The sequence below is a fragment of the Zootoca vivipara genome, chromosome 1 (genome assembly GCF_963506605.1).
Source record: "Zootoca vivipara chromosome 1, rZooViv1.1, whole genome shotgun sequence".
In the NCBI taxonomy this organism is placed as follows: Eukaryota; Metazoa; Chordata; class Lepidosauria; order Squamata; family Lacertidae; genus Zootoca; species Zootoca vivipara.
The window spans coordinates 29972422-29992777 of NC_083276.1; positions in this window are offsets into that span (position 1 = coordinate 29972422).

Genomic DNA, 20356 nt, shown 5'->3' on the forward strand with positions numbered 1-20356 from the left:
ACAGCCAGAGGTTCTGTACCCTGTTATAGATGATAACCAGCCTCCTGGTGTGCTTTGAGAGCAAAGAGATCAGGAATCTGCAGTAGTAGTTGTTGTTTTTTTAAAAAAGTTTTTGTTGAGTTTTAAACAAATAACTAACACGTATGTGAACAACCATGTAAAGTTGAATATAGGAATATGCAGTTCTGGTTCCATGTCTAGGCCAGCGTTTCTCAACCGCTGTTCCGCGGCACACTAGTGTGCCGCGAGACGCTGGCTGGTGTGCCGCGACGTGCGGCGACGAGAAGGGCAATTTGCATTGTCACGTGCCTGGCGGCCGCCAATACACAACACTGACCCGCCGGAAAGGAAGCCGGCCGGGTCACGACGCGGGGTGAGCGCAGCTCTCAACAGCCACCACCACGGGAGGGTGGTTTTAGACAAACTTAAAGAAGCTGGCTGGATGAGCTCAACCTGAAACTTGCTGAGCAAAGGATTGTGCTGGCAGAGAAATCAGCGGCTTGTGAAGCCTTATTACAGGAGATTGCAACCAACACAGCAATTGGCAAGTGTTTCTTACAGTCATAATTATATAGTCAATATAGGGTGGCACAGAGTTAAATTTTTTAACTTTTTTAATGGTGGTGTGCCTCATGATTTTTTTCATGGAACAAGTGTGCCTTGGCCCAAAAAAGGTTGAGAAACACTGGTCTAGGCTATGGTAGGTCCCTGCACCTTTCAACACACTTTTAATATCCAACAATCTACATGCATAGGGGACTTGCAATGTATTTAAATTTATGGTGACTTATCTCAAGAGCAAGCCTGCTGAATCAGGGCAAAGGCCCACCTCGGCCAGTCTCCTGTTCTCACAGTGGCCCACCAAATGCTGTGGAGTTCCTCACAATCCCTTGTAGATTTAACCACTTTGAAGAACTTGGTATCATCAGTAAACTTGGCTGCCTCACTGCTCACCCTTAACTCTCTAGATGATGGTTACCAGCATGGATCCCAATAATGATCCTTAGGAGACTCTACTTTCTACCAGCCATTAGCAGAACAGTCCATTTATTCTTCCTCTCTTCTTCCTGTTCCTTAACCATAAGAGGACCTCTACTTATACCATGACTGCTAAGCTTATTCAGTATATTCAGTAGTACTCAAGAGAACAGGATGCTGGAGGTACTTTATCAGAAGCATTTTGAATGCCTATGGGCTTCCCCAGACAGCCTGCCTACTGAGCATTCATATTGACTTGCTTGCACAAAGCTTACACAAAGATTAGACTATGGTGAGTCTTTATGGAGCATTTTTTCTGATTTGTTTGTGGGCAGGTTACACAACAACCAACATTTATCCCAATTTGCTTGTGTGATATTTGTTCATCTTCCCATTAATCATTCATCCACCCCACAGCTTTCAATGCATTTCCCTGTCACTTTCCTAGTTGCAAAAGGCACTTTTAAAAATGGATAATTAATTGCACACATTTAAATTTCTGGCATGCACTTGAATCCCTCCCCCAAAATACTAGCATTCTAGAGGAAACTTAAGTACACATAGTCAACTGGATCACCTCTGTATGTTTGTTGACACTCTAAAAAACAACAACCCTCTAAGGCAGGCATCCCCAAACTTCGGCCCTCCAGATGTTTTGGACTACAATTCCCATCTTCCCCAACCACTGGTCCTGTTAGCTAGGGGTCATGGGAGTTGTAGGCCAAAACATCTGGAGGGCCGCAGTTTGAGGATGCCTGCTCTAAGGCTAAAAAAAAAACACCCTCAAAAAGATTAGTGAGACAAAACATACCCTTGCAGAAACCACACTGGTTCTGCTTCAGCAAGACTTATTCTTCTGCATGTTTGGTAATCCTTTAGCAATGCTTTCCACTAGTTTCCTCAGAACAGTTATTCAGATAACTGGCCTGTAATTTCCCAGACTCCCCCTGGATTCCTTTTTTAAAATTGGTGTTATATTCACCACTTTCCAGTACTCAAGTACTCACCTATCTCACCTCATTCCTGTCTAGTTTAAGTGATTTCCCCCCTTCACTCTATTTCCAAGTAAATATACAGCACTGAATGTCACCAATGATCCCCTGGAAACATGACAGAAATATTCCATGTGCACAACGCATCTTTGGATCTTCTAGTGAGAAGAGTTCAGGAAGTTAACACAGGCAGCTGTTCCCATGTCATAAACTTGATTGGTTTGTGTACTTGAGGCTTGAAACCCTTAAAAAAAGCAAGCTCTCTCTCTGGTGTATCCTCCTGGCACATTTTAAGCATCTTTTGTTTGGGCCAGTTTTCAGTAGCCAGGCTTGAATAGGAAATGGGGAATTTTGCTTTATTGTAGAAGAGCACTTTCTGTGTGGGTGTAAATATGCAAAGGACAGATTATATTTGAGATGCATTTATCTCCATTCCATATCCCCCCCCCCATCATCGTCCTTACCAGCTCCAACCTAGGAAGTGTGCAGCTAGGCTCCATCAACAGACACTGCAGGCCCAGTGTTTACATTTTTATTCAGGATCAAGATATAGGTATCATAATTAAAAATGCAGCCTCAGCAAAAAAATATTTGTTAAATTTCTTATTTGAGGAAAACAATAGACAAAACACATAAATAACCATTTTAGAACATTTGAGGGCCAATCCTCTTCCCAATAAATTGTGCATTGGATTGCACCTTAACATTTCAAAAATATAAAACATATATATGCATTTTTAAAATGACATAGAGAGACTAAAAAAAGACAGTGGAAATCTGGAATCTGTTTCTACAGAATGGGAAACAAATGCACATATAGGTTAGTTACGGTAATCCCTTCGTTCTGTAGCTTTTAGCCTGAATATAATCCCCTTACCCAAATCGCCTTTCATATGAAGCAAGAGGCACCCCAGTCATATGCATATTCCATAAGCCATCTTGCTGAAATTTGCATAAATATTCTGCCTTCCTACGGGTATGTGATCTGCAGCCTTCGTTTGTTTGCACGGTGGTCAAAGAGCATGCTCCCTATCCTAGGAGCAGAATAAGGCTGCAGCATGAGAGGAAAATGCCAGTTAAGTGACAGGAAATTGAAAGAAATGGGCACCCAAGCACTCATTTAGGGCCAGGATCAGAAAATCATGCAAATACTTGTTAAGATCAGAACTTGAGCAGATGCTTAACAGATACAGTACTGCTTTTTTTGGGGGGGGGGATATCTTGCCGCTAAATGTTACAAATTGTGGAATAGGGTCATATCAGTCCCCTTCGAACCCACCTCCACTGCCATCTTGCCCTTGCCAGCAATAATCAGCAGCTGGGCCATTGGAGCTGATGGGCTACTGCCCCACCAACCTCTGCCCTCAGCCCCACCTCACTGCCTAACTTAAAACCAATCCATGGGGTGGCCCTGGCTGCTAGCCTCCTCCTCTTCCTCTTCCTCCTCTGTCTCTTAAGTTGAGGAGAAAACTAGAGTTGGCTCTGTCTGTCATTGGCTCTGGTTCCATGTAATGTGGAACTATCTCCATCATACCAGCCCCAATGGACACCTACAATAGCACAGTAATGGGGCCAGACTACTCCAAAGTTCAACAAGGAAGTACTATTTTAAAAAATAAAAATATAGACTTGACTGTATTCCCTTCATTTTCAGCATCATTCTAAGTGATAAGGAGAGTGGTTGAGAGTATTGGAGTCCATTTCTACAGGGATGGGGCTCTCCAGATGTTGGACTTCAACTCCCATCAGTTCCAGACCAATGGTCAGGGATGATGGGAGTTGTGATCCAACAACATCTGGTGGGTCAGAGGTTCCCTATCCCTGCCTTACTGAGTGTTGTTTTTAGCTCCCACATCTTTAGCTCTTTCTCTCTTGGGACAGGAAGCTCTCCTTCCCAGTTCAGGTTTTGGTTTATGCAAACATGAAAGAAACATGGCGATTTTATAGGCATCGTTCTGTTTGGTTTAAAAGAGTAGTAAGGATCCATCAATTATCTAACATTTCACCAGCAGGTGAAACTTTACTAAAAGGCAACATCAATGAAAGGGTGGGAAATTGGAGGGCAAACAAACTATTCCTTTGGAAAGAAAAGTCTGTGATTGCAGTGGCTGCATTTACAGCGACTGACAAAGAAAAATTACCATTTGCCCAAGGTCAAACCAATTGGGAATAGCCAGGAGTTTCAATGCGTGAACAACAGGCTGGGAGTGGGACAAAAGCTCTCTTCCATAAAATATCACCAAAAGCAAAATTTTATCGACTTTTTCTTTTCCAGTGTTGTTATTATTAAATGCATTTTTGTTCTGTCTGGATGACAAAAAGCTTAAGTGGTGGAGTGAGATGAAACATCCTGAAGAAATAAAAGATATAAAGAATGTATGAAGATCCTATTTGTTATTGGGGAAAGTGCTTATGGGGGACGAGGGAGAATATTAAAATAGGCAGTAAGCGATAGGAATAATTCATTCGTACACATTTGAATTGTAGTAAATTCCACTGAAAACAAATTTCCCTCCAAGTACACATGCATAGAATTGGACCATAAATCATCAAGAGACATAGCAGAGTATTTCCCGTGTATTTGACAGATGGACACATAAGTTTTGTAACTGAAATGCTAGGTTATATATCTTGACGACTAAATAATGTGTGTGTATTCTTAAGCCTTTGTTCCGCTCATTCTGCTCCTCTCCAAGTATTAGTTATACGTATTACTTGTTATGTCGTTGCTTTCAGTTAGATTGCAAATCCTTTGACCGAATGATGTACCTACCTATGGCAGCTCTGCCCTCCCACCCAGTTTCGTTTCCCCAGTGGTACTGCGGTTATTGCGATTCAGCTCCACCCATTCCAACCACGATCAACGCAGGATTCCAAATGGCGATTAGTGTTCTAAAACCCCTGGAATCCAATTGCACTATAAACAATGTCTAGACAATGTCAGCATTCTGACCAAGAAAGATTTCCACCACCACTGGAAAAATTATGACAGCAAGTCAGGTGGGAATTAGGATGAGCATCACATGTGATTGAGTCTGCTTCATTCATAGATAGTGATGATGGCTAATAAAGACTTAAAATGCTGACGGCCTTACCTCCTTTATCGGTTTATTGTAAACATATAATAAATACAACTTCTTTCTTTAAATCCCTTAATATGCATCCTTTCCGGACAAAGTCATCTGAAGGTGGTTTAGAAAAGATTATTTCATGTGCATTGCACGAGAATTTATCTTCATGTGCCTTTCATTTTTATTTATTTATTTAAAAGCATTTAGATGCCGTTTAATACTTAAAACACCTCTAAGCAGTGTACATCTCTAAGCAGTGTACACAGAGGAACATTAGGCTGCCAAATCATTTGCAGAACAGTCCTCTTGCAGTGCTTCCAGGCCAGACTTCAGGCGATCTTCCTTCTTTCTATCCATTCAACTGTGCATTTGGCCATGTCAGTCCATCAAAGTTGTTCCAAGCCTTCTTCCTCTTTGGCTCCACCTCTCTCCTTGAATGGTCTGCTCCAATGCCTCAGTTCAGCACGTCCTAGAGCACTGTGGAAGAAGGTCTGCTGCTGTTTTCCCCTCTGGTGGCTTCAGCAATGGCAGTTGAGAGCTGGAGAGATTGGGCTCTCAGCTGGAGCTCCCTCTAGGTCTATAGCCTCACACTATCAGTCCTACCTGCCTGAGGTTTAAAAGCATACTTTTAATATACCAAATGTGATAACTTTTATGGCAAACCAAGTTATGTATACATAATACCTTTTATGTTCCTAAAACAACAAAGTGACTTTCAACCTACAAAGAGTGTTCTAGCTCTGCCTGGAGACAGACAGTCAGGTTGTGCATCCACAGCAGTGACTAGAGAAGGAATGACTTGCTTAAGTGGAGCACAGACAGAAGAAACGCCAAGGAGCATCTGCAGCAGCACAACCAGATGCCTTCATCTGCCCCAGCTGCAATGAAACATGTCTCTTCTGAATCAGTCTCTACTGCCACAGCAGGCGCTGTAACCTTCCAACAGTTTTGACTTCACCCACAAAGGGGTGCGCATATATATATATATATATATATATATATATATATATATATATATAATTTCCCAAAAAATTCTCCCCCCCAGTAAACCCACTTGGGCACTTGGGGGGGGGGTTTCCTCATGGCTTCAAAATTTCCAGAAATTTTACAACTCTAATATGCTGTCCACAAAAGTGGGTGTGGTTACTTAATATGACTTTGAAGTCTCTCCCTTTGATTAGGTTATCCATGCCTTTTCCTCCTGGCACATGCCTCAGGGGAATGAAGAAGGAAGATGTGATTGCAATCTTGGTATGCATCTACCGTACCTACAACATCCTTGAGCAGGTGCACATATACCTCTGCTTGCTAGGACTTCTTACATCTGTTTTCATCTGTCTGCAAATGGACACATTGTGGGCAATGCAGAATCAATCTGCAATGAGCTTTTACTTTCAGAAAGAAGCCAGTGTCTCCAGTGACTACATAGAAAAAAGCAAGTATTCAGTCTCCATTGATTCTATAATAAAATGTGCATGCATGCCCATAATTTGCTCTCTGTTGCCCTATCACTTAAAACCAGCCAAATCTATTTGGTTCCATTTTCCTTGCCTTTAACAGCTGTGCCTTTAACAGAAATCCCACAAGAAATACACTTTCACCCTCACTACATGGGGAATGCTGCCTCAGTGTGTTAAAATGGGGATAGGGAGAGAAAATAATCTAAGCCCCTTGACTGCCTTGGAGGAAAAGTGGGATTAAAATAAAATATAACAACAACAAGCCCAATGAATTAAGAGGCTTTCTGTTGAAACCCAGTGTATCAGCACTAAAGATCATTGCAAAATGTTCTCACAATGGCTGAACCTACAAGCAGGGTCTGTGCACAAGATCACCCTCCCCTTCAATGGATTCCAGCAACTGGGATGCAGAAGCATTTCTGCCTCCAACCTTAGAGGCAGAGCATAGGCATCACAGAGTTGGAAGGGATCCCGAGGGTCATTTAGCCCAACCCCCTACAATGCAGGAATCTCAACTGAAGCATCCATGACAGATGGCATGACTAATAGTAGCCACTAATAGCTTTATCCTCCTTGAATTATGTTTGCAAAGTACAAAAGGAGGAAAGAGAAAAACGCACAAACCCATAGGTAACGCCAAAGTAATCTAAAAAACAACAACCCCAGTGTATATAAGAGATGTCTTATATACAAGATCCATGCCAGGTGGTCTATAGTGTTGCAGACAAAGGTCTGAACAAGGTTACTCCTAATTCCCCCACTCCAGCTGCTCCTGCAAACAGCGTTAAGTTCCATAAACAATAAAGTGTTAAAAACAAGGGGGGAGAAGCCCCTTCACCCCACAGAGCCTGTTCCCGGGAAAGGAAGCAGCCTCCCCGTCCCCCGGTGCTCCCCTTCCACCACCCCGTCGGGGCCGGAATCACGCCCCCTTCCCCCTCCCGCCCTTTTTCGCTCCCGGTCGGAACTCCCCGCCCATAGCGACGAAGGGAAAACAACATCACAACACTCGGGCAGCGGCGGCGAAGGAGGCCAGCAGGCGGGAATTCTTCCGAGAAATCAGAGGAAAAGCAGGCAGGGAGGGAGCAGGGTGGGAAGCGGGGAAGAGGGCCGGCTGGCTAGCGCGCTTGGTAGAGCTAGTACTGTATGAGGCTCTTAATCCCCGGGTTGTGGGTTCGAGTCTTGCATTGTAGTTTGTAGGGGGGTGGGCTGGATGACCCTCGGATCCCTTCCATCTTTAGAATTCTATAATTGTAGCTGGCTGGGAAATGGAGCGCGGAAGCCAAGCGGGGGCCTCGAACCCCCTCGAGGGGGCGTGGAGGAAGGGAAGAAGAGGCGGCCATAATAATATCTCCTCCGCCCTTCCAGAGGTGGGGGGGGGGGGACCTAGTTATTCGGGGATTTAGGACGGGGAGGTTTTCCTCTTGGTAACAAAAGCTGCAGCTGCCTGGCAGCGACCCCGTGATGGGTGCAGGTTTTTCCCACGTGGCGGAGGCGTTGCTCAAGCCAAGGCGCAGCACCTTTTGTTTGGGTGACGAAAGGTGGCAGCCCGCAAGGTTGCATAAGCTAGGGCGGAGGAAGCCGCCGGCTTCTTGGAGAAGGAAGGGTTCACGAGGCGGTGCTTGCCTTGTTGGTCTCTCTCAGAGTAGGATACAAAGCAGGTAAAGAAAAGACAGTGCTTGTTTATCGGAACTGAGACCTCCTGTGCAGCTGGCACCGGCCGCTTGGTTTTATATTGAAACACTGAAAAAGGCGAGAGGGAGAGAGGAAGGAGGAAAGAGGGAACAGCTAGCACAGGATTCCTAGACAACAGCCATTGTTTTGGAGTGAAAGGAGTGTGGTGAACCTTGCTTGCTGCTTAGGGATTCATTTTTGAAATTACATTTATATGAGGGAAGGTGGTGCATATGATTCTCCCTCTCCCCATTTTATCTTCACAACAACCCTGGGAGGTAGGTGAGGCTGAGAGGCAGTGACTGGCCCAGGGCCACCCAGGGAGATTTCGTGGCTGAGTGGGAACTAGCACTCTGGTCTCCTTTGTCTTTGTCCGATGCTCTTACCACTACACCACACTGTACTGGCACAGGGCATGCGCTGAATCAGCTCCAAATGAACACTCTGAAATAACAGAGTTGTGGCATCTTCCAAGACCAACATCCATAAAGAGATGCCTCAGGTGAACTCTTATTACACACAAAGTTACCCCTTAATCAGTTTGTTTTGAAGGTGCCACAGGACTCTTGTTTTTTACAGCAACAGGCTACTCTGGAAGCTGAAACGTCTCCTTAAGTTGTGGAACTTTTTAAATTTCACTCAAGTCAAGTCTTCAGCAGGGAGTTCAGTGCAGAACTCAGTGGAAACCAAAAGTTGACATATGTCTACTGTAGCCTCTGTAAGCCCAATACAAGATACCAGCAACATACTTTGAATTTTCAGTTTTACATTTCCATATTGGCTAATTGCTGGGTTGTAGAAGAGTATACTGGGTTAGTTTTCTGCCATTAAGGAACTCTCAAAGAAAGCCATTTTAAGGAAGGGCAAATGGCTACTGGAAAGCCAGGGAAGGGTGGGGGAAGTGAGTGAGCAGGGTGGTTTATTTTTATTTTATTTAAAATATATTTATATACCAGCCTTAATCAAAACTACAGTCATACCTTGGTTTAAGTATGCCTCAGTTTGAGTATTTTCAGTTTAAGTACTCCGCGAACCTGTCTGGAACGTATTAATCCACTTTCCATTACTTTCAATGGGAAAGTTCGCTTCAGGTTAAGTACGCTTCAGGTTAAGTAGAGACTTCCGGAACCAATTGTGTTTGTAAACCGAGGTACCACTGTACTGCCTCCCATGTTTTTGCTGCATTAACCGCACTGAAGTGACCTACCTGGGGCACATGCCTGGGGAGCGTGTATAGAGGTCCTGGGCTGCCTAGATAACAAGACGCCCCTCTCAGCCCCACTGATGTAGTCCAAAGGAAAACACAGTGATACACCAGCTTGGCTGCAGGAGTTGCTGAAAAGAGGTGTACAAGGCCCTATTTATCCGGCCGTCTTAGGGACGCTGTTCCAGATTGTATAGGGTTTACTTCTTAGCCTTATCTTCCGAAGATATCCCACAAGGTTTAGGATCAAGAGTTTTCCATCTCCTAGATGGACTACCTTTCCCAGGTTGACAAGCCCCACGTGCCCCTCACTTCCTTCTACAGCATGTGCAGAAACCGCCTTCTTGACTGTTGGATCCACTTGTACTTGGGTGAAAATCAGCCGAAGGTTAAGAATAATACCCCTGAGGACCCCTGAGGAAAAGCTTCCCAAGGAAGCTCTGTGCTAGTGAGTGAAGGGTTAACTATACCTCAGTTTTTTTAAAAAATAAATAAAAATAAAACAACACCAGAGAGATCCTTGGCTGAATACACACAGTGTTAATGGTCCAGGGATATCCTGTTGAGACTCCCTGGAAGTGAAGGGTTAACACTGCACAGGGGAATAAGCAATAGGTGCGGGTTTTCTTCTCAGCCCTCAATAAAGAGACATTTTCTCTCTCAACCAGTCTGGACAGGTGAGAAATCGGAAAGGGCTGGAGCCTGTGCTTCCGAATGACACAAAGCAGGGCTGTTAGCGCAGGCTTCTGTGCTTGTAAGCAAACTCCCATCAAGCTTACTTAACTCCCTGCGGCCTGATGTCAGGGTCCCCTGGTATCTTTTAAGAAGTGTGCTTTCTGCTCATTCATGTAAAGGCACAGGCCTCCAGGACAATAACTGTTATTCAAAGTGATTCATTGGAAAATACTAACTTCAGTGTATATGTGGGGGAAGGGATCAATGTGGGGGAGGGTTAAGCAGCCCTGCACAAGTGTTCGTGTACAATGCTGCCCCCCACCCTACAAAAAAATATAATACAACACAGTTTTCTAGATTGTAAAACTTCTTGTCCCTTACTACACGGTTGAGCCACATGGACCTAAGGTACTCCAGGCCACCTGCCCACAACTCTGCCGATATGAAAGAATAGATTTGGTGGTGGAGCTTGGAGGGAGGAAGAAACCATCTGTTCCTCCGTCCTGATCCTACAATGAAATCATAGACCACATTTGGGATACTACACCCATTATTTCCAAGGGAACAGCTTATAAAGTCATAAATAACACAGGACTAACGGGTCATTGCAGGCCGAAGTCTGTGAGGCGGGGGAACCTCTCTCTTTATGTGCAGCTAACTATCACAGCAAAAGGGGGAAAGGATCATAAGTTGGTTTCACACAGTTGGTTTTATCTTCTGGAAAACACAGAATTATAACTTTTTAAAGGTGCAGTACATGCCATGGCTTTGCTCTGTTTTTTTGCAGGCATAAGACATGACTAAGAAATCTAGTTATTTAGCTATATGAACACACTGAATTTGATACCCCTAGGGCTGCTTCACATGTTACGAAACTCTTAGCCGTTTGCAAGTTACAAGCTGTGTGATCCCTGAACGTGGGTTGCAATATGATGATCCTATACATGGCTATGGAGATTTGACACACAATGTAAAGTTGTCACACATTACACGAGGGATGGGCAACTTGGGGTCCTCCAGATGTTGTTGGATTCCAACAACCATCTGTCCCAGACAACAATGCCAGTTTGTCAGGGTTGAAGGGTCTTGTGCTTCAGCAACATCCAGAGCAGTGCCTCCCAAACTTGGGTCTTCAGCTGTTATTGGACTACAACCCCCATCATCCCTAGCTAGCAAGACCAGTGGTCAGGTATGATGGGAATCCTGGGCATAGCCAGGATTTTTGTGGAGGTGGGGCAGGACTTTTGTTAGGGAGGGGCAGAACTGAAGTGATTGGCCAGTTAGTTATTTCTACGCCCATGATGGAAATTGTAGTCCAAAAACATTTGGAGAGCCACGTTTGGAAACTGTGATCCAGAAGGTCACACATTCCATGTCCCCATGAGAAACCCTAAATGTAAGAATTGTACAGAGGCATGCAAAGTGAAAAAGAATATCGGTCTTGTGAGATGTGTCTTACGGGAATCTATGAGAAGATAATTAGGGGAGCATGTGACTAGCTCAGGTGAGACAGAAAAATTGGGTGGGGTTGGAATTTTCTCTCTTGCAAATTAAAATGAAGAGGACAGAAGCCAAGGAGGTGAGAGGGAAGTGAGATGGAAAATGAGGACAAAAGCAGGAAGAGCCTGAAATGATTGGAATTTTGTGCAGTCCCTGAAAATGAAGTTCCCTGGTGGGTTATCACTTGTAGAAGGTGTAGAAGGTGATGGGCAGGAATTCAGCAGGTTTTTGCACATACCGGTAAGTTTTAGTCTGAGACCTTGGCTAAGATATTCACTATACTTTGAAGCCTTCTGTATAAAACAGAAGTGAGAATAATATTCCCTCCCTTCTTCAAATGCCCTTCAGTCAAATACCCAGGATGGCTTTCAAATTTCAAAGCAATAAACAAGATAAGCATGCACATTTTCCTTCATTTACCAGGTTCTACACTTTTTAAGACAGGAAAGCAGGGGATTCGAAAATTACGGTTCACCAGAGGGGAGAGGATGATTCTCTTCTTGCCCTCCCCTGTGGATACCCATGTGTGCAAACAATTGCATAAAATATTGCCTTTTATGGCTGTATAATGGATACCTTCAAATTGCACATTTGATTGACCTTCCTCTGCCATGAATGCTCTTGTGGTTGTAGGACTGGGAAGAGGACTGAAGGGGCAGGATGAAAGAAGCATTGGGTGCACAAGATCCAAAGCTTTCTCCTATAACAGCCCCCCCCCAAGGGGAAAAAAACCAATGCTGGCCCTGTGTAGCCAATGCACCAGTAGTTGTTTTCATTTCCATAGAAAACAGTGAGAGGGAATTAAGAAGGCAATCAATTCCCAGTGGGAGGGAATTAAGCAGACAATTAAGAATGCATCTTTCCATAATAGCTGATTTCTGAGTCACTTTTTAATGTGGTTTTCAATCATTGTATGGTTTCATGTACTGTATGATTGTTGTAAACCTCTCTGATATGTAATGGTATATAAATATTTTAAAATAAATAAAAATGCTTTTTAAAAACTGAAATGAAGAAGAAGAAGAAGAAGAAGAAGAAGAAGAAGAAGAAGAAGAAGAAGAAGAAGAAGAAGAAGAAGAAGAAGAAGAAGGAGGAGGAGGAGGAGGAGGAGGAGGGAGAGGGAGAATCACCCCAGGCTCCTGGGCTTATCAGCAAGAATCCATCAGGACTTAGGAAGTGGGGGTTCTGCCATGGTCTCCCCCCCCTCCCGACAAAATAATTTGGATTTGCCCTTTACCAATAGGTATAATTTGGGGGGGAATGAAATATCACGTCTTTAATCTTCTACCCTTGGGCAGGGGATATAGAAGTATAATCAGCCGTACCAACAGGCAAAAAAATTGCTTCTATCTGTGAGCTGTTAGGCTGTTGAACGAAAAATAACATAGCAAAATTAACTTGTGAGGTGGTGTGTTGTTTGATAAGAGATTGAGTGTTGGGGGGAGGGAGGCTCATTTAATTTCATTGTACACAGGTTGTACAATGACAATAAAGGTATTATTATTATTATTATTATTATTATTATTATTATTATTAAATATACACATCTTGGAACAAGCCAGACCTGTACAAAAAGATGGTTTCCACTTGAACCAGAATGGACTTAAAATCATGGTACAAACAGTTCAGTCCACCCGCTCCCCCCCCCCCACTGAAACCAATTGTCAGACTATTCCATTTGGCTAATCACATGACCAGGGCCAACAGAGCAGAACACTCCCCTTCTCTATCCTGTTTGTTCCGTCTGTTCTTGGCTAGGCTTCACTACTGAAAGCTAAAGTGCTGAATGGCAAAGTGGGAAAGAAGAGTTGTGGTGATTTTTAAAATGGCAAACAGAGCATGCTGCATGTGTATTTGCAGAGTTCCCATTGCTGGCTCTATGCCACTATGTCTTGAGGTACTTTGAAAGATTAAATCCAGTGGGCAAATGCTTAATTCTGCCCATTCAACCAGAAAGGCTCCCTCCTCTCCCCCCCCCCCCCCGGCTTACTCGCATTTTTGTGTTGAAGAGTTAATGAAAAGAGAGCAAAAAGCTGCTGTTTATTTTGTCCCCACGAGAGCTATGAGGGGAGTTCTCCGTGATGGACAGTGCAACCACTGTGGCTTTGAAGCAGTGAGGGAGGTGAACCGGGAGCTGAGAGGTGAAGGTCCCTGTATAACAGCTTTCCGTTTGTTTACCGAAAAAATATTATTCCATCATAAAAATTCCCAAAATAGTTCCCGTCTTGACAGACTGACTGGCAGCTGTCCAGCTCTGCAGGACCTTTCTAAATTAAAGGAAGCAGAAGAGCTAATCTGGTACCGAGAGCCCAGAACCTGCACATTTTGAAGACTGTTATTGGACTGGTTGCCGGGAAGTTTGGAGAGGGGACATTAGCATTTGACCTGGGATTGGCAGGATTATCAGGCTGAATTTCTCACTCAGTGTCGAACAGGCCTGACCGCTTTCATAGCCACCAATGACTGCTGTTCGGGCTCCCATTTCCCCATTCTGTGCTTAGCAAAAGACATGTCTCTTCTAATTGGTCCCTACATTGGGACTTTTGGACAGGAGAGGTGTTTATGGGACCAGGAGGACTGCTATATTGGTTGTTGTTGGTCATTAATGGTCAGAGGCTAAGCAGGCCAGATGCACCTTTTGCTAGAGTGCTTGCTGGATAATCACTCCCAATACCCCAGAAATGGCTGGATCTTCCTTGAAAGGTCTGAAGGGACTCAGAGGCAGGTGTGTTCCACAGCCCACTTAGGATGATATTTGTGAGAGAAATGGTAGAAGCCACTTGGAATGAGAGGGTAGAAGAGTCGGAGGGAAATCTGGAAGCTGTAAGATAACAGCATCTATGGATGTCTTCTTCTTTGGCGATCACTCGTAGCTGAGTAAGATTGTCTTCCATAAACACGGTTTTAACAATGAGTCTGTGTAGATGACTGTGGAGGCCAATTCTGGATCCGCACGTCCTTCCACAGTGGGGATATTGGTTTTCGGGCAGGAGTTGATCACGGTGTGGATTTGCCAAACGTGCCTTGCTCTCAGCACGTTTCTCCCTTGCATCCTGAGTTTGAGTGTCTTCAAAGCCCATGACACCTTTGGTAAAGGCTGTTCTCCAACTGGAGCGCTCACAGGCCAGTGTTTCCCAGTTGTCAGTGTTTATACTACATTTTTTAAGATTTGCCTTGAGACAGTCTTTAAACCTCAATTGAAATGGAAGTCCATCAACCTCACCAAGAAACACAGGCACAGGTACAAACTGACATCTTCTTTTTGACTAAATGCAAGAACCTGGACATTGTACCTAAGGGTCTTAGGATTAAGAACCCTCTTCAATCAACTTATCCTACAGAATATGCTAAGAAACTATGCCACACTTTATCAAAGAAGCTGCTCAAACATCTTATCGGCGTTCTGTATTCTAAACAGAAGCTAATAAAGGAAGAACTCTCTCTGCACTGGACAACTCTATCAGGAATCACCCAGCCTGGCAGGAGTTCCACAAGGAAAAACAAACCATTTACCACCCTCAACTGGAAAACCAGAAAAATAAAAAACTCTGCAACCTTTCCAACCTACAAGCTACTAATCAAAACAAGATCAACAACACTGCCAATCTTTCACAGCAAACACTCAGCCCAGCTGAGGAACCCGTCCTTTCACGGGGACTATCATTCTGCCCTGCCAAATCCCCACACATGATTCAGTTCTGCGGGGACCTGGAAGCATTTTTCCGCCGTTTACGCCTGAAGGAGTACTTTCATCACACACAAGAACAAGACAAAGTAGAACAAAAAACATCCCCACAACACAACACCTCTCAACTTCCTGGGGAACAACCACCACCCTCCAAACGCATTAATGAACAGAACATTGACCACCAACTGCCACCGAAAAGAATGTAACACAAAAAGGGACTCCACGTGGACCCCTCCTGATGGACGCAATACCACACTAGATCTGTACATCGACTGCTTCCACCACAGAATCCAAACGGATGTGACCAGAAGACACCATCGCTTACAACAAAATCTAAACCATGCTGAAAGGAGAGCCATAGATAATCTCAGGAACAACCCAGACATTATAATTAAAGAGGCGGACGAAGGTGGAGCTGTCGTCATCATGAACAAAACTGATTACATCCAGGAGGCTCACAGACAACTTTCCAACACCGCTTTTTACATGAAATTGGACTCAGACCCCACACAAGCATACAAAAAAGAACTGAACAAGATTGTTAAGGAGCTACCCCCACACATCCAGGAACAGATCCTCACAAACACACCAGCGGAACCTCGACCAGGAACTTTCTATCTTCTACCTGAAATACACAAACCAGGAAATCCAGGACGCCCCATCATCTCAGGTATTGGCACCATTACAGTGGGTGTTTCCGGCTATATGGACTCTGTTCTGAAACCACATGCCATCAGTGCTCCCAGCTACGTACGTCACACCACAGATTTTCTGAGGAAAATACAACCTTTGAATAATCTTCCTAACAATACTAAAAATACAGGATGGACGTATAGACACCACCTTATACCGAAAACCAACTGACCGACAACCATATCTACATGCTTCTAGCTACCATCCCAAACATACCAAACAATCCATCGTATACAGCCAGGCCCTACGTTACAACCACATCTGTTCCAACTCTATAGACAAGAGAATCTCACCTAAGAGATCTACAGCAAACCTTTTTAGAACTAAAATATCCACCTGATGAAGTTAAACAACAGATCAACAGAGCCAGACTGATACCTAGAGAGAACCTGCTGCAAGACAGACCCAAAAAAGAAAATAACAGAACACCACTAGTTATCACATACAGCTCCCAAGTTAAAACAGTACAACGCATCATCAGAGATCTACAACCTCTCCTGGACAATGACAGCTCCCTTTCTCAAGCTCTGGGAGGAAGACCTTTCATTGCCTACAGACAGCCACCCAATCTTAAACAACTCCTCACCCACAATAATACAACCACCAGACTTAACATGGACACTGGTACCAGAGCCTGCAATAAACCCAGATGCCAACTTTGCTGCCACATACACCCGGACAACACCATTACTGGCCCCAACAACATCCAACATACCATCTCAGGACTATTTAATTGCTCATCTTCTAACATTGTGTATGCCATCAAATGCCAACAGTGCCCTTCAGCTCTCTATATTGGACAAACAGGCCAAACCCTACGCCAAAGGATAAATGGACATAAATCTGACATCAGGAATCACAAGACAGAGAAACCAATAGGAGAACACTTCAATCTCCCAGGACATTCTATACAAGATCTCAAAGCAGCTGTTTTATTACAGAAAAAATTCAGAAACAGACTGGAAAGAGAAGTTGCTGAATTGCAACTCATTAGCAAGCTTAAAACCATGGAGCCACCTGGGATGAACAGAGACATAGGATTCTTATCTCATTATACATGATCAAGTTTTCCTTAGCACCTCAGCCCTTGCTTCCCCCCCCCAAGACCAATTGCAGTCATTAACAGTCATTAACAGTCATCAACGGGTTTACCACTCCTATCAGCCCATCACCCATTCCCATCACCCCCACCCCCCACCCTCTGAATATACATAAGGGTCTGGCTACTTCTGTTTCAGTGTATCTGATGAAGTGTGCATGCACACAAAAGCTCATACCAAAATAAAAACTTAGTAGGTCTTTAAGGTGCTACTGAAGGAATTTTTTTTATTTTGTTACCTCAATTGACATTAGAGAAGTACAGCTGTAGCCTGAGGCAGGATGGGGTGGAGCAGCTCTCCCAAAATTGGCATCACTGCAGCTTACCCGGATGGTGCTGGGGTTCAGCAGAGAGGACGCAACGCCAGGGTTATGTGGGCCCAGCAAGAGAGCTGCATTGGCTCTGCTGGGGCACCCGTGTAACCCCAGCCATGTCACCATCCTGCCCCAGCCCCATTTAGGTAAGCTGCAGTGACGTCAGGAAGGTGGTTCTACAGTTCTGTGCCACTGCACAGTGGTAAAAAAAAAAGGTAAAGGACCCATGGACTGTAGGAGATCTGTAGGAGTGTGCCTTCATTCAGCCTGGACACTGAGGTCCAGCTTCACTGTGAGAAGTGAAGTTACAGGGAACCAGGCAGAGGGCCTTCTGGGCAGTGATGCCCGCCCTGTGGAATGCCCTTGCACCAGATGTCAAGGAGATAAAGAACTTCACAACTTTTAGAAGACATTTGAACCCAGTTCTGAATCGGGATGTTTTTAAAGTTTGACATTTTATTATGGTTTTATATGTGCTGGAAGCCACCCAGAGTGTCTGGTTATCCATTGTGCTGTCAAGCTTTGCAAATGAACCTGCCCTGTCTGCAGTGCTCTCCACAGGCTTTGAGTCACCAGCTCTGTCTCCTTAGTCAGGCAAGCACTGAACTGAGCAGAAACACTCAGTTCATTCAAATCATCCCCTCATTCATGTTTTTTTTTTCCTTTCGTAACTTCCCATTAGATGAATGGGAGGGGGGAGGAAACCCATCATCATCAATGTCCCAGTGACTTCCAGAGTGCAACATTAGTCAAATATACTTCTGCTTGCAGCTACAGAAAAAGAATAACAGGCACAATGCTTCACTGGAAAAATACTTTACTAAAGCATGCATTTCAAGTACAATCCCCTTCATACTTAAGAGAAATGTAGAAGAATCCAGGGAAGCCACAGGGTCAAGACAGTGTCAATGCTACAAAGGGGTAAAAGCATTCATTCAAGGGCATCTTGAACATGCGCAAAAATAATAGGAATTGTGGGAGGTGGTTCTGTCAGTCAAAGGGGCCTGGGGACCCCTGCTCATTGGAGATCCTTTCCACTACTGTACAGCATAATGCAGGACAGCTACGTAGACCTTTGTCTCCTGAGCTAGAAGATGGTGGTTGGCCAGGCTTTGAGTTGAAAGGGTCTGGCGGGCCAGGTGAGCATGCAGAATTCCTCTTAGGCAGCCTTCCCCAGGGAAATTGCTCTAGGCTGCAGTACTTACCGGTAGATACCTTAAGAAGCTGAAGACAGAGACAGCCGAACTCTTAAGCTGCCTTTGAATAGGAATAAGTAGCCACAAATATAATTTTAAACTTCAGACAGAAGGACAAGGCCCCGCATTTGTCAATAAGAACCAAGTTCCTGTTTCAGCTGTGAGCAATATGTGAATTCTTCAGCAGACTGGGGAGAGGGAAGGAAGGTGGTTTTTATGTTTCACTTCCTGTTCTACTGTATCAGTGTGACACACACTTTTTTCTATTCCAGAGCTCATTTTCCAGCCTTGAAAAGGGAAGGATTTCACCCTGGTCTCCACTCATCCCCCAAACCATGCCTCACAAATTCTGCCATTGTTCTATATCTAGAAGAACTGTTTCTTTAAATGTTCCATTGAGGTGAAGCATACCTACCCATTTAGTTTTCTTAATCACGCTTTATTCTTTTTTACGCAATAGCCATTGCAGTCGGAATTGTGACCTCTTGCATGTTGTTGGACTCCCACAACTCCCTTCAGTAAAAACCATTATTATTATTATTATTATTATTATTATTATTATTATTATTATTATTTGAATTTATATACCATCCTATACCTGGAGGTCTCAGAGCGGTTCACAGAAAAGATCAACATAAAACCACAATATATATAATCAACATAGAAACAGCAACCCAATAACAACCCCCCCCCAAAAAAAGAGTCACATTTTAAAAGGGTATGGGATGCCAATCAAATCAATCAAAGGCCTAAAGGTGTATAATGAAGGCGCCAGGCAAACTTCCCTGGGGAGGGCATTCCACAGACGGGGGGCCACTGCAGAGAAGGCCCGTTCTCATGTTGCCAGTAGTCCATTTGCAGAAAGGAAACTCAGGATCCAAGGCTATATGGCTGTTTTACCTTTATTCAGGCATGTCAAACCTGCGGCCCTCCAGATGTTTTGGCCTACAACTCCCATGATCCCTAGCTAGCAGGACCAGTGTTTGGGGAAGATGGGAAATGTAGTCCAAAACATCTGGAGGGCCGCAGGTTTGACATGCAAATGAATGTGTTCACAAGATAAGACAGTTAGTCTGTCTGCCTCCCTCCCCTCCCCTCCCCTCTGATCCTGTAACAGACCATTCCAAAATGGCAATGGGGGGGGGGTTAACAGGCTGAATATCCTCACTTTCCATTTCCTTAAAGGCTTATTGTGAAGCAGTGGAACATGATTACATTGCAGACCACTTAAAAGGTCTATCTTTAGTTACTGAACAGTGGTTGGCTGAGATGGGATGACTGAGGCCAAGCAAATGAGTAAGTATCAGGGCCCACGATGAGCAGTTCTGTTAGATGGAAATAAGGGGAAATCACTTTTATAAATAAATAAATAAGTAAAATTCAGTGGTAAGCACATTTTTAGCACAATATTTTCCCCCTTGAAGCATATATATCTGTTCTCAAATTGTAATAAAAATTATCATAACTTTTAATGTCATGTTTAATATCTGGGGGGGGGGGCCAAGGGTAACTTTTTTTTGGTACGTGTGATCTAAAATTTAGTCCTCAGTAGAAGGCATCTAGAAGGCATGCTCTGGTCCATGGGGTCACGAAGAGTCGGACACGACTAAATGACTAAACAACAAAGAAGGCATCATTTTAATGGCGCCACTGAAATTTGTTGCCTGCTTAGCTGTTAATTAACCAGATCAAAGTCTTTCCTCCTAAGACTGCATTACCGGAACTGTAAATTAAAGACAAAGGCCTGAGATTTCAAAATGCTCTAGCAAGCGAAGTCTCAGGGAGCAATCCTGACTTCCACCTGGGGAGCAACTG